Genomic DNA, 18609 nt, shown 5'->3' on the forward strand with positions numbered 1-18609 from the left:
TGGCCAAGCAATAGAGTTCAGCACAATCTAGGAAGGAACTCAGTAATGTGTCCAAGGCAAATATCACAAATTCAACTAAAGTCATAGCTTTTTGGTTCTTGGGGACCTTTGTCTGGGCCACTGTCTCCCAAAGCAAAGCCATATCGAGACAAGCAAGAAGCACCTGACTCATTTTTCCCTTTGCAGGCTGGAAGAGGGGAACTTGACTTGGCCAGTAGGCTGTCACGCTCCTCCCCTTCATTTCCTTCTACTCCCCCTTGTCTCTCCAATGGACTGGGACAGTTTGCTTCAGTGTCCTCTCTGGCTAACAGTGTCCTTCCTAGCAGAATCTAGCAGTGCCCTCCTTAGCTATCAAGCTGCCACTCTCCACTCCAGCATAAGTGCAGCCAGATGGTCAGCGTGGCGCCTCTCTCCACTCCAGCCACTTCAGACACTACTGTTGCCTTTTTGAAGAAGGTAGGAGACACTCTGGCTTGGCTAAGAACAAGAAGGGAGGGATTTGGGCCCTTATTTGTATGCCCAACACTCACAGCAAGCTTTCCAGAAGACTCCCTAGTTTCAGCCCTGACCCTCAGTGACACAGGCTTGTAGCTGCTATATAAATAGCACCCCAGCCACTTCTCAGGTTTAGTCTAGGAGAGCTCTCCTTTGTGTGTGGGCCACTCCCTGTGCTGCAACACAGGACCTGTTAAAATAGAGACTTGCTTTGGTGGTCCTGAAAACCTGCTTGTGATTTATTTCTTTGGAAGCATGGGCTCCAAAAGTCTTGTAAATATACTCAAGATTTCTATCCTGGGTAGTTTGGACAGACCAGTTGTATCAAAAAGAAAGAGCAATAAACACTCAGAGCTGTTAGCATGAAAGAGCTCCAGAGACCAGCACCCCACGAAGACCAGCACCCAGTAAAGTGCAGTGACCAGCAGCTGGCTGTGTCAACTGTTGACACCCAGCATTATTTTTCTGGTACATGATTTCCACCTGAATCAAGCACAAGAACCCTAGGCTGACTGGAAATGAATAAACTGATCAAGAGATACTTTCAAATATCCAATGTAGGACTGTTTTGATTCTGAATTCAGATAATTGTTACCAAGATGCCTCCTTCCTGTCCTGGCTGAAGCCCAGTTTAGCTCCCAGCCCATCCAGGGCTCTGGATGCTGCAATTAGAGGTCTCTGATAAGAGCTTAAGGGAAATTCATGGGCAGTTTTCTCTCTAAGTTGGACACACTGGAACTTATTCCAGAGACAATTTTGCATGTATTCAACACCTTTCTCTGTTCAGTCTTCAGGAAGTTCAAGGACTGTTCAAGGACAGTTGTAAAGGTATTACATAAGACTGGAGAGTTCTGCTCAGAATGATTAAAGAAATATTCTTGTCATAGCCAGTAACAGTGTGTAACAGGAAAGTGGGTAGATGAACCTCAGCTGATGTCTTCAGGTGACCCTAGCACCATGTAGTGGTTTGAATAGTTTTTCCCCTATTATATTGAGGCTTGGTCCCCAATGTAATGCTGCTGAGAAGTTGTGGATCCTTTAACAGGCATTTTGGGACATGGGGTGCCACCTCCAGAAAGATTAATCGCCCTCTTGCAAGAGTAGATTAGGTCTCTTGGGACTGGATTAGTTACCTCAAGAGCAGGTTATTACCAAGCAAGGTAATCCCATGTGTTTGGTCTCTTTTGCACGTGCCCATTGCCCCTCTGGTCTCTGCCACATTGCAGTGCAGCCAGTATGGTGTCTTGATATTTGGACTTTCTGGCCACCAGAACATGAGCCAGATAAACCCTTTTCCTTTATAAATACCCTGCATCAGATATTTTGTTGTAGTAACATAGAAGGCACTAAGATACTAAGGGAAGATATAACCAGAGGCTTCAAAGAGGAGACAAGCCCCCATCTTAATTTGAGCCACTGAGTGGCACCACTCAAATTCTTTCCCATTTGCTTGAGTCTTTGATTTGGCAGCCTCAACATCAATGGAGGTTTTCACCTCCTACAGCCATAGGCCTCCACATGACACACACTGAAATGAGAGAAGACACTTCGCACATGTTCATTGTCAGGGACCTGTGCAAGGGTCTTGGCTTTCCTGCTATTACGAGTAATTATTTTTTAAATTGTCTAAGAATAATACCTGGCAATACTGGAAGCTGTTTTCCTTTAAAATGCATCCATGATTTTTCTTTGCACACAGTATGACTAGATTATATTTTTCATATGATCATTCTCAACAAAGGAGTAAATCAAAATATTGTACTAGAAACTGGGCATGGTGGTGCATGCCTAGAATTCCAGCATTCTAGGAGGCTGAGGCAGGAAGATCACAAGTTCAAGCATAGCCTGGGGAATATAGCAATTTACCAAGATCTTGTCTCAAAATTTTTCTAAATAAATAAATAAATAAAAGGGCAGGGGATATAGCTCATACAGCATCCACAGTGGTTCAAAAATTACTTTTTGTTCCAGTGAAAGAGAGCCAAACTACAAGCTGGGGGTACACATGGATGGAGAGTACCTCAGTCTGTTTTGAGTTGCCATGACAAAATACTTGAGCAAGGTATTTTATAAAGAAATGGAGTTTCTGTTGGCTCACTGTTCTAGAGGCTAGATCAGGTTGTGTGAGGACCTCTGCTGTGTCACAACAAGTAGAAAGGAAATGGCCACACACAAAAGGGGCACATAAACAAGCAAGAAAGCAAGAGACCAGGGAAGGACCAGGCTCACTCTTTCATAACAACCTGCTATTGAGGACGCTAACTCCTTAAAGGAGACCAGCATTAGTCCCTTCCAAGGGTGCCGCTCAGTGATTTAATCATCTCTTAAAGCACCTGCCACCTCTAAATCACTATGTTGGGGAACAAACTTCCTGCTCATGAAATTTTGGGGGATAAAATTGTGCCCAAAACATAGCAGAGGGCACCTATGGATGAGAGAAGACAGGGAAGAGCCCACTGAGAATCCATTTGAGAACTGCTCTGCCTTGGCCAAGGCAGGAGACTCCAGCACTCAAGTTCTGACTCACAGCACAGCTCAAAAATCATGGTGTATGTTCATCCCAAGACCAGAAGTACTCCTTCTTATTACAGAGTTTAAACCAGTGGCCTCATCTGCATCCTTCTATCTTTCCTTTTTAATAGAAGAAACAATGTATGAATAAGTGCAGTAATGTCCCCAGGCCCCAGTGCTAAATGGGCACAGAACCAGGCATGGAGTAAGGTCTTCTTGCAATGATCTTTTCCTTCCAGAAAAACCACAGATTTTTTTTTCCCCCTCTGTAACATGAGAGTGTCCAGAGGGGGAAGAAGTGATAAATGGAGCATTGCTTTAAAGAATTCCTAGGTAGGATTTAATAGGACTATAGCAAAGTCCCCACTTCAAAGGCTTTGGGCCTCTACATGAGACCTATAGGACGGGAGCATGGGGAGATCAAATCACATTTCTAATTTAATGCTAATTTTCATCTGGTCTTGGCAGATAGTGGCTTTGATGACTAGAGTAGACAAGGTGTCAGTTATTTTCACTTGATTCTGGGAGACATGTACACAGCCTGCTCTGAGACACCACGTGGTCACTACTGACACCTTGGTCACATTGCTATGAGCAATTTGCTGAAAATAGAAGTTGGCAGTTGAATTTCCCAAATAGCAAACTTCAACATTCACTGACCTCAGTGTTCAAATCCTTAGTTTAGCCAATCATAAATGAATTGTAAAGCAATTCCCATGAAGAATGGGCTGTTTCTAAAACCACTGAGGGTCACTATGAGAGGCTCACCAACCAGTTCTCATTTTATTTCATGGAACCCTTGGAAGGATGGTTATTTGTTGACTGTCAGAGCAGTTTGTGTTCTAATGAATGTAATATGTATGGAGACATGTATATTTGTCTCCCGTAGCCCACATAATTATCCACTGAAGTACCAAATGAGATAAATATCCCAAACAGAACCACAAGCAAACATAGGCCTGAGAGTTGAAATAAGATCAGAAAATCTACTCACAAAAATGCTTTCCCAAAGCTGTGAAGAAAAAGTCTCCATCCTAGAGAAGTTTCTATGAAAATGGGAGTAAAATAAACAAGAAGCTCTGAGGGATCACAGACATTGAACAGACTTAAGGAGACACGGAACAGGAAACTAAGGATTCCAATAAACACCCAGCAACAGTGTCTAGTCTTAAAGGAAAGCCACAGATGGATGACATCAAACACAGGAGCCTGAATTTCACTTGGTCCAATTATTCACTGATGTGCATTTTCTTTTTACTAACAAATTTTATTGTCTTCATTCAGAAGAGTCAGTTTAGGGAATATACACATGGATGTGTCAATCTAAACATCAGTCACAGAGATATGTGCCATTATAAACTATGAGTGTATTCAAAGAGGGTGAGGCAAGCCCAGCCTGGGCAATTTGACTTAGTGAAGGCCCTACCTCACAATAAATAAAAGGGCTGGGTGTAGCTTGATTGCGAAGGATCTGGGTTCAATTCCCAATACAAAAAAAAATCACAGGGCAAAATTGAAGCTTTGCTGGGGCTGGAACCCAGGGTCTGGCACATGCTAGGCAAGTACTCTGCTATTGGGCCATATCCCAAGTTCTACAGATGCCTTCTAGACAGATGCCCTTAGTACTTTTGTATTAATAAGCATTGCTTTGCTATTTAAAGCATTCTTGACAACAACCTGATTTCCTCTAATCATTTCCACCTGCTGCTCCCATGGAACGCCCATTCTTCCTTTCAATTGGAGATAATTTCCATAAAGTAATCGATGAAGGGCAAAAATACAGCATGACTAGATTCATGAAAGAAGAATAGATAGAAAAGGGAAAATTCAAAATAGGTGAAGCATCTGTTCATAGCTTTGCTGTTGTGAATGGAAACAAAATGAAACACATGTTTGCTTAACAGGAACATGATCTGAGAAACTGTCCTGTGAACGCTGTGGAGTCTGTTTACACAGATTAAAGCAGCTACAACATCACTAGGTGATATAATCTTATGGGGACATCATTATATGTGGGATTGATTGTTGATGGATGCATCATTGTGTGGCACAATGATTGTAATAAAGAAACTGCCAGTAAAATCAAAAGCTTATGACTAATAAGAGTAGTTAAAAGAATAACAACAGGGGCTGAGGCTGTAGCTCAGTGGTTGCGCTTGCCTAGCATGCTCAAGGCCCTGGGTTCATCCCCAGCACTGCAAATAATAAAAATAAACATTATCTTCAACCAGTGAATCTCTCAGGGAACTTGGAAAATATGAGATGACATTAAAAGTAAATCCTAGTATCAAAAGGACTCCCCAGAACAGTGAAGTTCAGTCCTGGGGATGCGAGCATGTAATTTTCTTCCCAGACTACCTGTCCCTGGCTACCCCACCTTGCCTCCCTCTAGTCTCTCTGAAGAACATTGGCCAGAGGTTTTTCTCTTCTCTGACTATACCAGCAGCATTAAGTCAACACAAGACAGGCACAAAGATCAAGTTATCTGATTGAAAAGGGAGGAGAAGCCAGACTCCAGCCCACTGAGTCAGACCCCAGGCCCCTTAATAGAAGTTTTAATAATTGTCAAAGATCATCCTGAAAACTGTTAATTCTAGATAGTCATACTTCCTCTCTTTAATTCCTTGATTGATTTAATTATGTAAGTATGTTTGTTAATAAAAAACTTGCACTGGATCTTCATTATTTTTATACAACACCCAGTGTGAGAGTAATATTACATTTCCATTTTCTTGCTCTTATAGAAAATTGAGAAGAATCTCACTATTTTGAAATCTTTGCAAAATAGTCCAATAATTCTTTTGGATAAATTAAAAGTGATAGATTGATTCACATGTGATGTAATTGCCTAGGTCTCTTTTGCTTCGAGATGTATTTATTCTCATATTGTGAACCCTGTATTTCTATAATAATTATCAGAATATTTAATTTTTGGTATGCATAATAACTATAAGATGTGAAAAAGATTGTGGAAAATCAAAATAAAATTCCACCCCTGCACTCTGGGTTTTATTTCAAGAGATAATCATTGGCAGAGTTTCTCGTGAAAATTTTCTGAAAAGTTCTAAGTAAATAGAAGATCTATGTGTGTGCAGTTGGTCTACAAGAAGGGCTCAATTCTAAGTTCTAGCCTATGTTCCTTAAAGAGATTCATTCTTAATAATAACGTTTCCAAGGAATAAACTCAGTTATTGCAACACCTACATGTCTTTCTGTGGATGGATAACCAGCCATACTGAGAACATCTCTGGGAATGCCATGCCCCTCCCTTGAAGTTTCTGTGCTCCACCTGGGCCACATGGGGTTGGGCCATATTCTCATATAGTCTCAGAAGGCAGCTTATTGGTTTCATGAGACCTGGCTGGTGGCACTCCTGCCACAGGACTGGTACTAGACTACTTATACCTGGCTGTCTAGCTGGGTGGCCTCAGGGTGGTCAGCCTCTCTCCTGTCAGGGGGGCTCAGGACCCCCAAGAGAGAGCCCCAAGACACAAGCAGGGCCAAGTGCCAGCATCTTAAGTGCTGGGCCAGAAATGAGTACGAGGATCTTCCACCCTCCCCTATGGGGCATGTCTGGAACCCTGGAGAAGACATGATCCAACCTTTCAGAAAGAGAAGTAAACACAGTGAGATGAGGCCCCAATTCATCCCAGGTCACATTAAGTCAGCCCAGGCCCCCACTGGCCCACAGAAGTCTCCAGTTTTCTGCCAGATGCTCCATGGCTGAAGTAATGCCTAACTGGTCAATCATTTGTGTCTCAGACACCGGATCAGGCATAGTCACCCAAATGCTCACTGTGATTTCCATGACCATCAAGTCCCCAGGTTGGGCTACGGCACCCTGGACTTAGAGTGCATAAATGCATAATGTGGATTGTCAGGGGAACCTCACTGCCTCTCCTCACCCTCCCCAGGCTTTTTCAGTGTTAAAAGAGAGGACTTTTAAGGGGCACCCTACAATCCTGAGTGACCTCACCTTTGTTTCTGCCTCCAGGTAGCCAAGGTCAGAATTTCTAGTGTCGACCCCTCCCCTAACATGCCCTACATCTGAATATTCAAAGGTAGTGTAAAAGCCATTTTTACTCTCTTTTCTATTTTATTTTCCCATCAATTTAAGAGTTTTAAAAAATATTAGATAGATTAACTTCCTATTTATATGGTGCAAGTATTGTTTCTCAATCTCTTACTTGTTTTGACTTTATTCATAGTGGGTTCTGGCCATGTAAAAAGTTTTTACTTAACATTTACCTATTAAATTATTTACTTGTTCTTTGAGGACATCAGAAATTTTGAACCATAATCAGACAAGACTTCTCCACACCCAGACTTTCATGGAATTCCCTACATTTGCTTCTAGTTCTTGTATGGTTTCAGTTTCTGCCTTTAAATCTTTAATCAATTTGGAGGCTGTTCTTGTGTGAAATGTGAGTTGTGAGCCCATTTCAACCATGAGGGCTTCTAGTTTTCCCAGCACAGGTTATTTAAAAGCCTATCTTTCCCCAGTGATTTGAAATGACACCTTTATCACATACTAAATTTCTGTATATTATTGATACTATTCCCAGAACTTTTGTCTTCTCCATGCGTCTGTTCGCCTATTATTGGGCTTATATATCCTGGCTTTATTAAAGGTAGTTCTTTATATTTTACAGATGGCATAAAAATATTAGTTTAGCTGTCTTCACTCCACTTGCCCTTATTTTTCAGAGTCTCCTAGTTTCAGTAGAGGGAGACAATTTATTTTTCCCTTATGTACTAATTTACTTTGAGTACCCTTGAGATCCCCATAGCTTTGTGCTTAGCAATAACAAAGCTTTATTTGCATCTTCTGGAATCTTAAAAATGTGTTTGGATTTCTTATTTTTGGATAGCCAAAGAACTCTTCCGATGTACTTTGTAGTCAGTGTGATATTTAAAAGGTCTGTGTGTTGCAGACCTAGAAACCCCTACAGCAAGGCAAGTGGAGACTCTACTTAATTTGAATTCATCTTTCTTTTCATTTCTTTGTTTAAAAAGAGTCAAAAAGGGATCTATACTATCAAAACCTGTGAGTGGGCCATCAGATGCAATTATAATATCTGTATTGGACTACGCCTGGAGAAAAATATCTTTTCAGTACTGGGGATTGAACCCACGACTTTGCACTGACATACATCCTCAAGTCTATTTTAATATTTCATTTTCAAACAGGATCTCATTAAATCACCAAGCTGCCCAGTCTAGGCTCCAACTCGCGACCCTCCTGCCTCAGCCTCCCAGAGTGCTGCAGTTACAGGTGTGTCCCACCACACTTGGCTTGGAGAAATGTTTGCTAAGGAACTAGAGTCTTTTGTAGGTTGACGTTCTAACTACACACTAAATGATGTGTATCAGAACAGGAGGAACCACGGGGGAGATACAGCTACCTCCTGGGCAGCAGAGTCTCTGCCTGAAGACTTGGAGGCTGACTCTGGAGAAAGGAGTGCAGCTCGTCCAGCACCATGTCCCTGTGTCCATCGCAGCACCACCTCACTAGGTCTCTGCATCTCTCTTCCATTTCATTCGATGGAGAGAAGACAAGAGGAAGGAATGGTCTGCTGAGACTGTGTGTGGCACATACAAGTGAGCTAGTGGCCTGGATGGCTGTCTAGTCCATTCGAGCTGTGTGTCAGCAGCCTATGCCTGGGTGCTTGCAAACAGTCGGCACATATTCCCTGTGCTTCTGGGGACGGGAAGTCCATGATCAAGGTGCCAGCAGATTCCAAATCTGATGTTTGGTGCAGGCCTTCTCACCACGTGATGGAGGGACAAGCTGCTTCTCTGGGGCCTCTTTTAGAAGAGCACTAATCTCATTCATGAGATCTCCATGCACACAACCTGCTAATCCCCCAAAGACCCCACCTCCTATTGCCACCACCTCAGAAGCTGGGATATCAACATATGAATTTTTCTAGGTGGAAGACACAGGCATGCAGACCACAGCAGTGGGCCAGCCCAGTGTTCTTTGAAGGAGGACTCTGCAGGTAGGGGAACTTCCGCTACACTGCACTTTACCCCAGTGGGTGAGCCCTTTGCTGAGCTCCATCAACATTTTGTTCCCATGAAGAGACTGGGCAGAGAGAAGGGAAGGAAGGGGCCCAAAGGGCCCAGGTCCCTGCCTGGGAGCCCCCTTTCTGAGGATGCTTCTAAGACCTTCTTTGGGAATGGACATCACTGTCTCCCAGAACAGGGACTTCCCAGAGGGAATTAGGACTAAAGCAAGGATGGGATGGCAAGATTATCCTCTAGGGCTCCTACTTTGTGCCTTCTCCTGACTGCGGTTAGTGCTTTGAGAGTGTGTGCAAATGAGAGTTTGGGAGCCATGGGCTGCTCTCTTCTCCAAGTAGCCAGTGATTCATTATTAATCATGTAATTAATAATTACTCAGCACTGTGTGTCTGTGGGTTCCACATCCAAGGATTAAAACCAACTACAGATCAGAAATATCTCAGGGAAAAGTTATGTCTGACCTGTAACAGAATTTTTCTTGTTATTGTTTCCTAATCAACACAGTGTAACAATTATTTGTATAGCATTTACATTGTATTAGGTATTATAAGTTATCTAGAGATGATTTAAACACATGGGAAGATATGTGTAAATTATAGCAAATACTACACCATTTTATGTAAGGGACTTGAGCTTCTGTGAATTTTGGTTCTTCGCGGGAAACCAGTCCCTGGAGATATCAAGGGACAAGTGTACATATAATTAATTTTCCTATATCAATTTAATTAAGATATGCATGCTTCTGTGTTATTTTATTTTACTTTATTTTTGCAGTATTAGGAGCTGAACCTAGAGCCTTTACACTGAGCTACATTCTTAGTCTTTTTAAAATTTTGAGTCAGGGTCTCAAGGGGCTAAGTTTCCCAGGCAGGGCTCAAACTTTCAATCCTTCTGCCTCAGGCTTCCAAAGTGCTGGGATTACAGGCTTGCCTCACCATGCCCAGCCCTGTGCTATTCATTTTTTAAATTGATAAAAAAAATTTTCTTCTGGCCCTGCTCATCAACCTCAAATAAAGAATTCTTTTTTACATGGCCTTCTTTCTAGGCACAGAATCTCATATCTCAGGCACACACAGACTGCATCTTTAGGACCCTACTCCTGGGGCCAGATCCTAGGGTCCCTGCTCAGTCATAAAGAACAGCTTTGCTCTCCAGCTCAACCTTCAACCAAGAGGGTGGCACAGCCCAGACACATCTGTGAAAGGAAAGTGGTTGAGCTTTCTAAATGGGCCAACCCACAGGCCTGAACCACAGTGTTGGAGATTCTACCCCAGGATCATGGACCTCACCAGGATAAACTGTCTGTAAATTTTGGATGAAAACCCTCACCTTTGCTCTGCCCCTTGTCCTGCCCAACCTGGTCTAGACTGATTATACTGAATCTCCTGAAAATTTCCATCCCTGAAGTCTCTCCATCCCAATTATAGTTTAGCAAACGGAGAATTAGAAGAGGAAGACAAGAATCCACTTCTTTAGCAGGCAGCTCTTGGGTTCTACTACTTGATTTGTGCCAGTACTTTTCTTCAAGCATAGGTAAATATGTATATGACTGAATGCAATAGCATGGCAGATATGACATGGCTAGCTCTAGACAAACCACAAGACAATCAAAACAGATGGAACCAGGCTCACTAACATGCACAAAAACCAAACCTTAACTCTTCATCAGCTGAAGGTCATAGCTACCTCATGCAACGGAGCAGAGAAAGTGTTCTGCAGACAAGAGGTCCAGGCCCACATCAGAGAGCTATGGGACAGTCACAAAGGGGTCTGGAGCAGAGGAGGTTGGGGCAGGAGGTAGGTTAACTCAAGAATCCTCTCTCACCATCCTGCCCAGCAGGACTTTCCACCCTCATGGTCACTAGATACTCAGACATGTTAGTCACTGGGGAAATGAAAATCAAAACCATGAGATAGCACTTCACACCTACCAATATAGCTATGATTTTTTTAATGGAAAATAACAAGTGTTGGCAAGGATGTGGAGAAATTGGAACCCTTGTGCATTGCTGGTAGAAATATAAAATGGTGCAGCTGCTATGGGAAACATCATGGCAGCTCCTCAAAAGTTAAACATAGAATTACCATATGTCCCTGCATTTCTACTCCTGCTCATAATCCCCAAAGAATTGAAAATAGGCACTCACACAAACACTTGCAAGCCAATGTGCACAACCACATTGTTTATAAGAGCCAAAAGGTGGAAATAACTCAAGTCCAGCAACAAATGAATGAATATAAACATAATGTGGTGTCTACATGCCATGGGTTGTTACTCAACCATAAAAGAGGTGATGTGCTGATGCAAACTACAGCATAATTGAGGGTCAAGAACATGATGTTGAGTGGCATAAGCCACATACTGGATCATTCCACTTATATGAAATTGTCGGAATAGGCAAATTCATCACTATTGATGCTAGCAAACATTTAAAAAAGAATGAATGCTACTCTCTCCTGTCTTGTCCTCTCCACTGCACAGCCTATGCTCCATCAGGGCTGTCAGGAGGTCTCTGCAGCTTGAGAACCGTGACTCCCCCATCTCTGACTGTGCACCCAGATTTGAGGGCTCCTGTAATTAGTTACAGCCCAATTAATGTCTATGTCATTACTATACAGACAGCTAAGTAACATTAATTGCATCAGCAAAAATCTCCTTTGCCAGGTCATGGATACAGGAGTGACATTGTGTCATGTCCCACCTGAGCTGGAGAGAGGAGATGGAAGAAGAGTCAAGGCTGTGGCCTTTCAACACAGAGTTCCACCTGCTGTACTTGGCTCCTGTTTGTCCTCCAAACCCACCTAACTCCCTATGGGACTGATTGCTATGCCCAAATTCTGGCAATAAAGGGAGAAATAAACATAACATTTTTTTCTTTTCTTTTTAAAAAAATCTCATTATATCCACACACAAGAGATGTGTTCTATGAAGGAAATGTATTTAGAATACCAGTTTTCCTATTTTGTGTGTGTTATTTTTCCAAGATAAAATCACCTGGAGTATTTGGAAGTACAAAACAGAATACAATAGAAATTCATGCTAATGGACTTTGAGTTATAATTTATTTCATAAAATAGTAAATTCTCCCTCTTAGGTCTAGTCAGTATTATACAATTTGGTATTACATTTTACAAGTTTATTTTCCTTTTTAACATTTATTGAACATTTACCATTTATTGACTATTTCAGTTATTTGAAGTGAAAGCACAAAGAAGAGAAGTGTCAAAAGAATTTGGAGGCATTTGGTTTTATTTTAATGTTGGAAAATAGAATAAAATTTAATCCATATGTTAACCATGGCATGCATGCATTAGCTTCCTGTGTTTGCTGTGGGAAATTACCATAAGTGTGGCAGCTTGAAACGACACAGATTTATTCTCTTACAGTTCTGGAGGTCAGAAGTGCTAAGTCAGTTTCACTGGCTGAAATCAAGGTGTTGGTGGGATTATCATCCCTCAGGAAGCTCCAGCAGAGAATTCAGTTCTTACCCCTTCCTGCTTCTAGTGGTTCCTGGCTTTCCTTGGCTTGTGGTCACAGCACTCACTTGCTTCCTTCCTAGTCACAAGGCCTCCTTCTCTTCTGTCCATAGTGAAATCTTCTTGTGCCTTCCTCTTAGAAAGACACCTGTGATTGCATTGAAACCACAAGAAGAACCCATCATAATCTCCTATCTCAAGGCCCTTGACTAAGTCACATTTGCAAAGCGCCCTTTCTGATAGGAGGAGCACTTACAGATTCCAGGGATGAGGTCTGGATGAGGGACTATTACTCATCTGACCACCTTGTGTTTTCTCTGATCTCACTTGATTACCATGGCAAAGACCTTTTTTTTGTCACACATGTGTATTAGTGTCTGTCTGCCACGTTTGCCAGTATGGAGCTTTCACTGAGAAAAAGTCAGTCAAGTAAATATAACATTTTTTCTTTGCTTTAGAGAACAAATTCTCTGTGCCACTGAGCTCTCAGATCAACTGTTCCAGAATAATCCAGGACCTGGCAGTATGAGTGCATTTCACGAGGCCATTGCCACACTTCCTCTCAGAGGAGCCACCTCCTACATCAGAGCAATGATAGCGGAATACCTTGACGGCAAAAAGGTCATCTGTGAGTCACAGATAGGACTCAGGGAAGCATTATGAACACGGAAGATAAAATCTGTGTCCAGAATGTCTTTCCCCATGACAACATCTTCCCTATCCACCCTGGAAGTGACATAACACCATCAGTCCTCCATGGGGGGCCTAGCTGGGCCTCTGGGGGAATGGTGCCATATCAGGCACTTCCTTGGCTTAAGGATGGCATCTTCTCCCTGTCCTCACTTGGTTGTCCTCTGTGTCCTAGTCTCTTCATCTTTAATGATAGATTAGGGGTTCATTCAACTGTCCTCATTTCACCACTTTTAATCATCACTTGGAAGGCTTTATTTCCAGATATAACCATGTTCTGAAGCATGAGATTCACCATATAAATTTGGAGAGGGGCATAGTTCAGCCTATAGCCTAAGGCAAACCTGCATCTATATGGCTGATTGATAAGCCCAGGAAAAGCCAGGGGTGAAAGCCCTTTGTTTCGTGGGGGATGGCTCAGATGAAAAGCTGAGAAAATGCAATTCAGAAAGCCAGGTTTGGGTTACAGCCTTATCCCAGGAGGTGCTCTGTGTTCTGGGGGACTGCAGTCAAGTATCCAATTCTTGGCTTCAAACTCCCATCCCTCTAACTCATGTCTTCTACAAGATGATCCCTCAGGGCTTCTCCTGCTTCCTGCACTCTCTCCTTGTCTTCCAGCACCTCTGGTCTCCACATCTTCTGCACCACACTGGGCTTCACAGTGCATCCCTTAACCACATTCATCAACACCCTCCTCATTCCCGTTTCATCAGCTCTTCCTGGGAAAAGCCCCAGTTTCGGTCTCTGCTATACCTGCTTCATAGTAAGGGCCTGGGACCTATTGGATAAACTTCCATGAGACTGTAGATTGCACTGCCATAAACTTATAGTCAACTACAACCACTGGTCAGCTCCAACACTGCATAGGAATCATCACTTCTCCCTCCACAACCACATCCCTTACCCATCCACCTACCTCACCTTCCCCCAACCTCCACCCCACCAATCCAGGCAGCCATCTATGCATCCGTCTCTCCATGCATTAATTACATATGCATTCAGTAAATGACTTCCTTGTTAGTTAGAATACATCTGTATAAAAAAAAGACAAAGTTGACCACTTCTCAGAGCTTACATCAGAGGTTGCTAAACTTTTTCTATAAATGGTGAGATAGTAAATATTTTAGGCCTGCAAGCCATGTGATCTCTGCCACAAATATCAAATGCTGTCATCATTGTACAAAAGCAGCCATCGACGATTCATGAACTAATTAGTGTAGTTCTCTTCAAAAGGACACAAACATTGAAAATTTGTATCGTTTTCATGCACCCTAAATATTACACTTCATTAAGACAGGCTCTTTTAACCCCAAAGAACCATGTTATATGCGCATCACAAATGCTGACTCCTCTTGCCCTCACCTTCATTCATGCACTGGGATCAAGGCCTGGCCTCTCCACTCACTTCAGTGGGAAGACCTTTTCTTCCGTTCCCTTGTTTAAAGAGCAGCATGCTTGGTCTGTTCTCATGTATCAATCTATTACTATTTAATTTGGAATCTTAAAATGAAGACTATTTTTAAACATTTACCTATATATGAGTATGTTGTTTGGGGTGACAGTTTTATTTTTGCCTGTGAGATGTTAATGAAGAGATTTGTGATTGCTGCCGGCAGCTGAAGGAAGAAGTCATGTTACTGGCAGTGGTATCAAGGATTGCATCAGTTGAGACACAGTTGGATCCCTTACCTTCCAAACGTTATTCTCTTCAATCAGCAAATGTATTTCTATAAATATAGAATTAGTAAATAATACAGTAAAGGGAAAATTAGTAATTTCAGTAAAACAATCGTTATTTATTATCTCATCTGACACCACAGGACCTTCCATAGAAATAATTTTAAATGAATCTTGTTACTTTTCCACTTTTCTCTGGTAACTGTTCTGTGTCCTCTGCTGTGTCCATTGCTGAAAAAAGATAGTCAGATGTTTGAGTGCTGGTAAAATCAAATGACTTACTTCCATTCCTTAAGGATGATGAGGCAAGAGGATTGCAAGTTCAAGCTTGACCTAGGCAACTTGGCAATTTAGCAAGACCCTGTCTCAGATGGGAGGAGGTGGACCAGCTACACCAAATGTACAGAAATCAAGGCATCAGAAGGCCCAGAACTTAACAGTGTTTACAGGTTGAACCACAATATTCCTGTGACGGGGGTTTTCTGCCCCCTACTGGTACCAGGTGGAATCCCTTGTTTAGATACATTCCAGAAAAATGGCTCAGGGTAGAATTTTCATGTAAGTTTCCTCTGAAATACAAAGCAGACAAAAATAAAGTATGAAATAATTAATTATTGTGTACTTTTAGTCAAATAGTGAAAGAGCAGAAAGTATGCTGCTCCCATATACGATATGGCCCCTTATGTTGTTTAAAGGTCATTGAAAGGGCAACGTTTTGCAGAGAATATAGTTGCAAGTAGAATTCAACAAGGTCCCCTTTGGGGAGTGACATCCCTGTTGCCACTCTCTGAACAGACAACCTCATCTGCAAGCGCTCATAGAGAAACCCTCTGCTAAAGAAGAAGAAAGCAGACACACCACACATCCAAATATAAGTCAAGCTGACAGTGTGTTACTATTTCAAATGCCTTTTTATTTTATTTTGCTGAAGCCAAGGAGCTTTCACTAGTTCAGTAAACTAATAAAACAAACACACCCAGGATCAGGCACAGAAACACACACAGGAAAACACACATACATGTGGGTAACGAAGAACAACTTCAGGACCAGCAAACCCACACTCTTTGAGGACTCTTCCTGGCTCCGAGTTATCTGTTACCCCTGATGATAAAATGCTGCTCACTTGGAGCTCATCTTTTTCCAGCCTCTTCTCTCTGTTTCCCCCTGCTCTGCTACCCTGAGCACATTCCCTTCAATGGTCATGGCTGTGGACAGATGTGCCAACACCAGAGACTCATCACTGTGTTCTCAGTCCAGTGTCACCAAGGTGAAGGCCCTGTCGGGGCAGGGGACATACAGTCGATAGAGCTGTCCAGGCCTGTGACTCAGGTTCTGAGTTTTTGTTTTTTAAATGCACATTCCTACTGCTTGCCGATAAGAGGATGGCCCGCTCTTTCCTGGCCAGTCTTCCCACACCATCAATGTCAGGCAAGGGCTTGGAATCCAGGTCACTTCAGCCAAGGGCTAACCAACAGCTTCTAGCAACTGGAGGGGCCTCGGGTGGACAGCTGCCAACTGTCAGCTTTATCTAACTCAGGTGAAGTTTAACTTTTGAAAATAAAAATTCTTTAAGTAAGGAGTTCTCAGTAAAAGAAGTCATTTTGTGTATTTTAATGGATTATAGTGAACATGAGCCCTTAATCCATAATCCATGCAGATCTTATTTCCTCAAGTAAGGCACTGTTTTGTGTCATCCTAACTCCTCTCCTCTGTTCACACTCAGCATTCAGGAACTCTCTACTGATCTTATATGTACACACAGGACCTGGAGAGGGCCCTATGTTCAGCACAGAAGGGAGGCACAGAGGAGTGCCAGCCCACCCCGTTCCCTAGATCCATTCAGGGAAAGGTTTGGCTTTAATTTTTTTCCCCCTCAGTATAGGGGATGAAATTCAGGGCCTTTTCACTAGTTACTTTTTAAACCTTTTTTTTTACTTTGAGACAGAATCTCAATAAGTTACTAAGTTGTCCAGGCTAGACTCAAACTTTAGAACCTCCTGCCTTAGCCTCCCAGAGTGCTGAAATTACAAGTGTGTGCCGCCATGCCTGGCTCAGCAGTAACTTAATCAGCAAGCAGAGTCTAAAGTAAGATTGGAGCCGGATATTGAATCAGAGGAGTCCTCTTTGGTACACATGCTGGCTCTAACTAAGAAATCAGTCAATTCCAGATAATAGATCTAAGAGTGCTGGAAAAAAAATCAGGATGTACTTTTCATTCACTCTTATACAAAGACACCTGTCTGCCTGCCTGCCGGTCCTCCCTGCGTCTCTGTGTGTTTGTCTGAGAAGCTATCTTGCCCTCTATCTGTCCATTTATCTATATGTCTGCCTTTCTATTTTTATGTCTGCCTGTATCTTCTTCATCTTACTGTCGTATTGGTCCATCTTTCTGCTTGTGCGTCTCTGTATCATCCATGTGTCTTTCTTCTGTCTATACGTGTACCAACTGTCTCTGTCTTTCTGCACATGTATGTATTTCTCTGCTCAATGACGTGTGGGCACGAGACACTTCAGGTCCTGTGTGTCCCCTGCAGGGATGGGAGGTGGCAGCAGGAGGGGCTAGGGTAAGGTGGCTCCATCCCTGCCTGGGCAGCCAGGGGATTTCATCTGGTCTGCCAGTGATGGTCACATTTCACCCATATATTCTTCCATGTAATTATTATTAATCATGTCTCCTTTCATTTGAAAAGGGTCTTGGCTGGGACCATGATTTATTTGGTCACCCTCAGATTTCAATCTCTTTTAATGCGTCCCCAAGAGACTTGAGGTAAGTGGCCAGAGTCCAGTCCCTGCTCTTTGGCCTTTATCCAGGGAAGGTTTCAGCCTTGGCTGATGATCCCTGAGCCCCATCTCCTCTACCTCTTCTGCAGCCTTTCAGGCAGGACACTGGCCTCTTTGCCCAGAGACCTTGACCTGTGGCTCAAGGATGAAGCCTCCGGAGGGACCACCCTTTCCTGACTTTGGGGTGGTCCAGAGATAGAGATCTCCAGCACTTCAGGTGTTTGGGTCCAGGAACTTCCTTCTCATGGCCTGGAGGCCTCAAGCAACAGATGGCCCTCCGTATCAGGCCCCAGCATTCCCTCCAGAGTCATGGCCCTTCCTTTAGTCCCTAGTGGCACCTGACTGTCCCTCCACTGCAGTCCCAGGTCCACCATCAGGCTATCACTGAAACACCAACAGCCAGACCCAGCTTGAAGGGTGATGGGCCCCAGGGAGGTGGAGATGTGAACTTAAGCTGAGAGCACTAGAAAGAGCACACAGGCCAGAGTGGGGGCTTGGCTCTGCGTGACAGGTATTGCTCCAACAAGGACATAGTGTGACTCTGCCGTGAACATTGGGAGGGCCATGATTCAAAGGGCTATAGTTTTCATGACCCTAGTATGGTCTGGGAGTTGGGTGAAGGTTAGATAAACAGGGTCCGTAGTATGCAGAGGAACCCAGAGGCAGATGCTGAGACTTCAAATTCACCACTGTCTCCAGCTTCCCACCTTCTCTGGAGCCCTTCCTCAGCTGCTGTATTGCCACGAGGGTGCCCAGATCCTCCCACCGCAATCATTCTCGCTGCATCCTGCTGGAGATCTTAATGAGTTCTGTAACACCTCCTGATTGTTCTGTTCCACCCACACCGTCAGGTCTGCTTTCAGACCTGATCTCTCATCTGAAATACACACAGATAGCTTTACATATCAGTTTTAATGGCAACTTCCTTTTCTTTTCCCCTTTAAAAATAAA

At 43.1% G+C, this 18609-nt stretch overlaps 1 long non-coding RNA gene across 1 annotated transcript; it reads left to right on the forward strand.

The window, feature by feature from the left end:
* The first annotated feature begins 281 nt into the window (after positions 1-281).
* On the forward strand, positions 282-12065 carry LOC147820658 (uncharacterized). The gene is made up of 3 exons (XR_015448360.1): positions 282-456; positions 8197-9008; positions 11699-12065. It is a non-coding gene; the product is annotated as an uncharacterized LOC147820658 (long non-coding RNA).
* The last annotated feature ends 6544 nt before the right edge of the window (positions 12066-18609 follow it).

Source organism: Heterocephalus glaber, unplaced genomic scaffold (assembly GCF_053883595.1).
Source record: "Heterocephalus glaber isolate CG9 unplaced genomic scaffold, H.glaber_assembly_v1.0 deba00001813, whole genome shotgun sequence".
NCBI classification, from domain to species: domain Eukaryota; kingdom Metazoa; phylum Chordata; class Mammalia; order Rodentia; family Bathyergidae; genus Heterocephalus; species Heterocephalus glaber.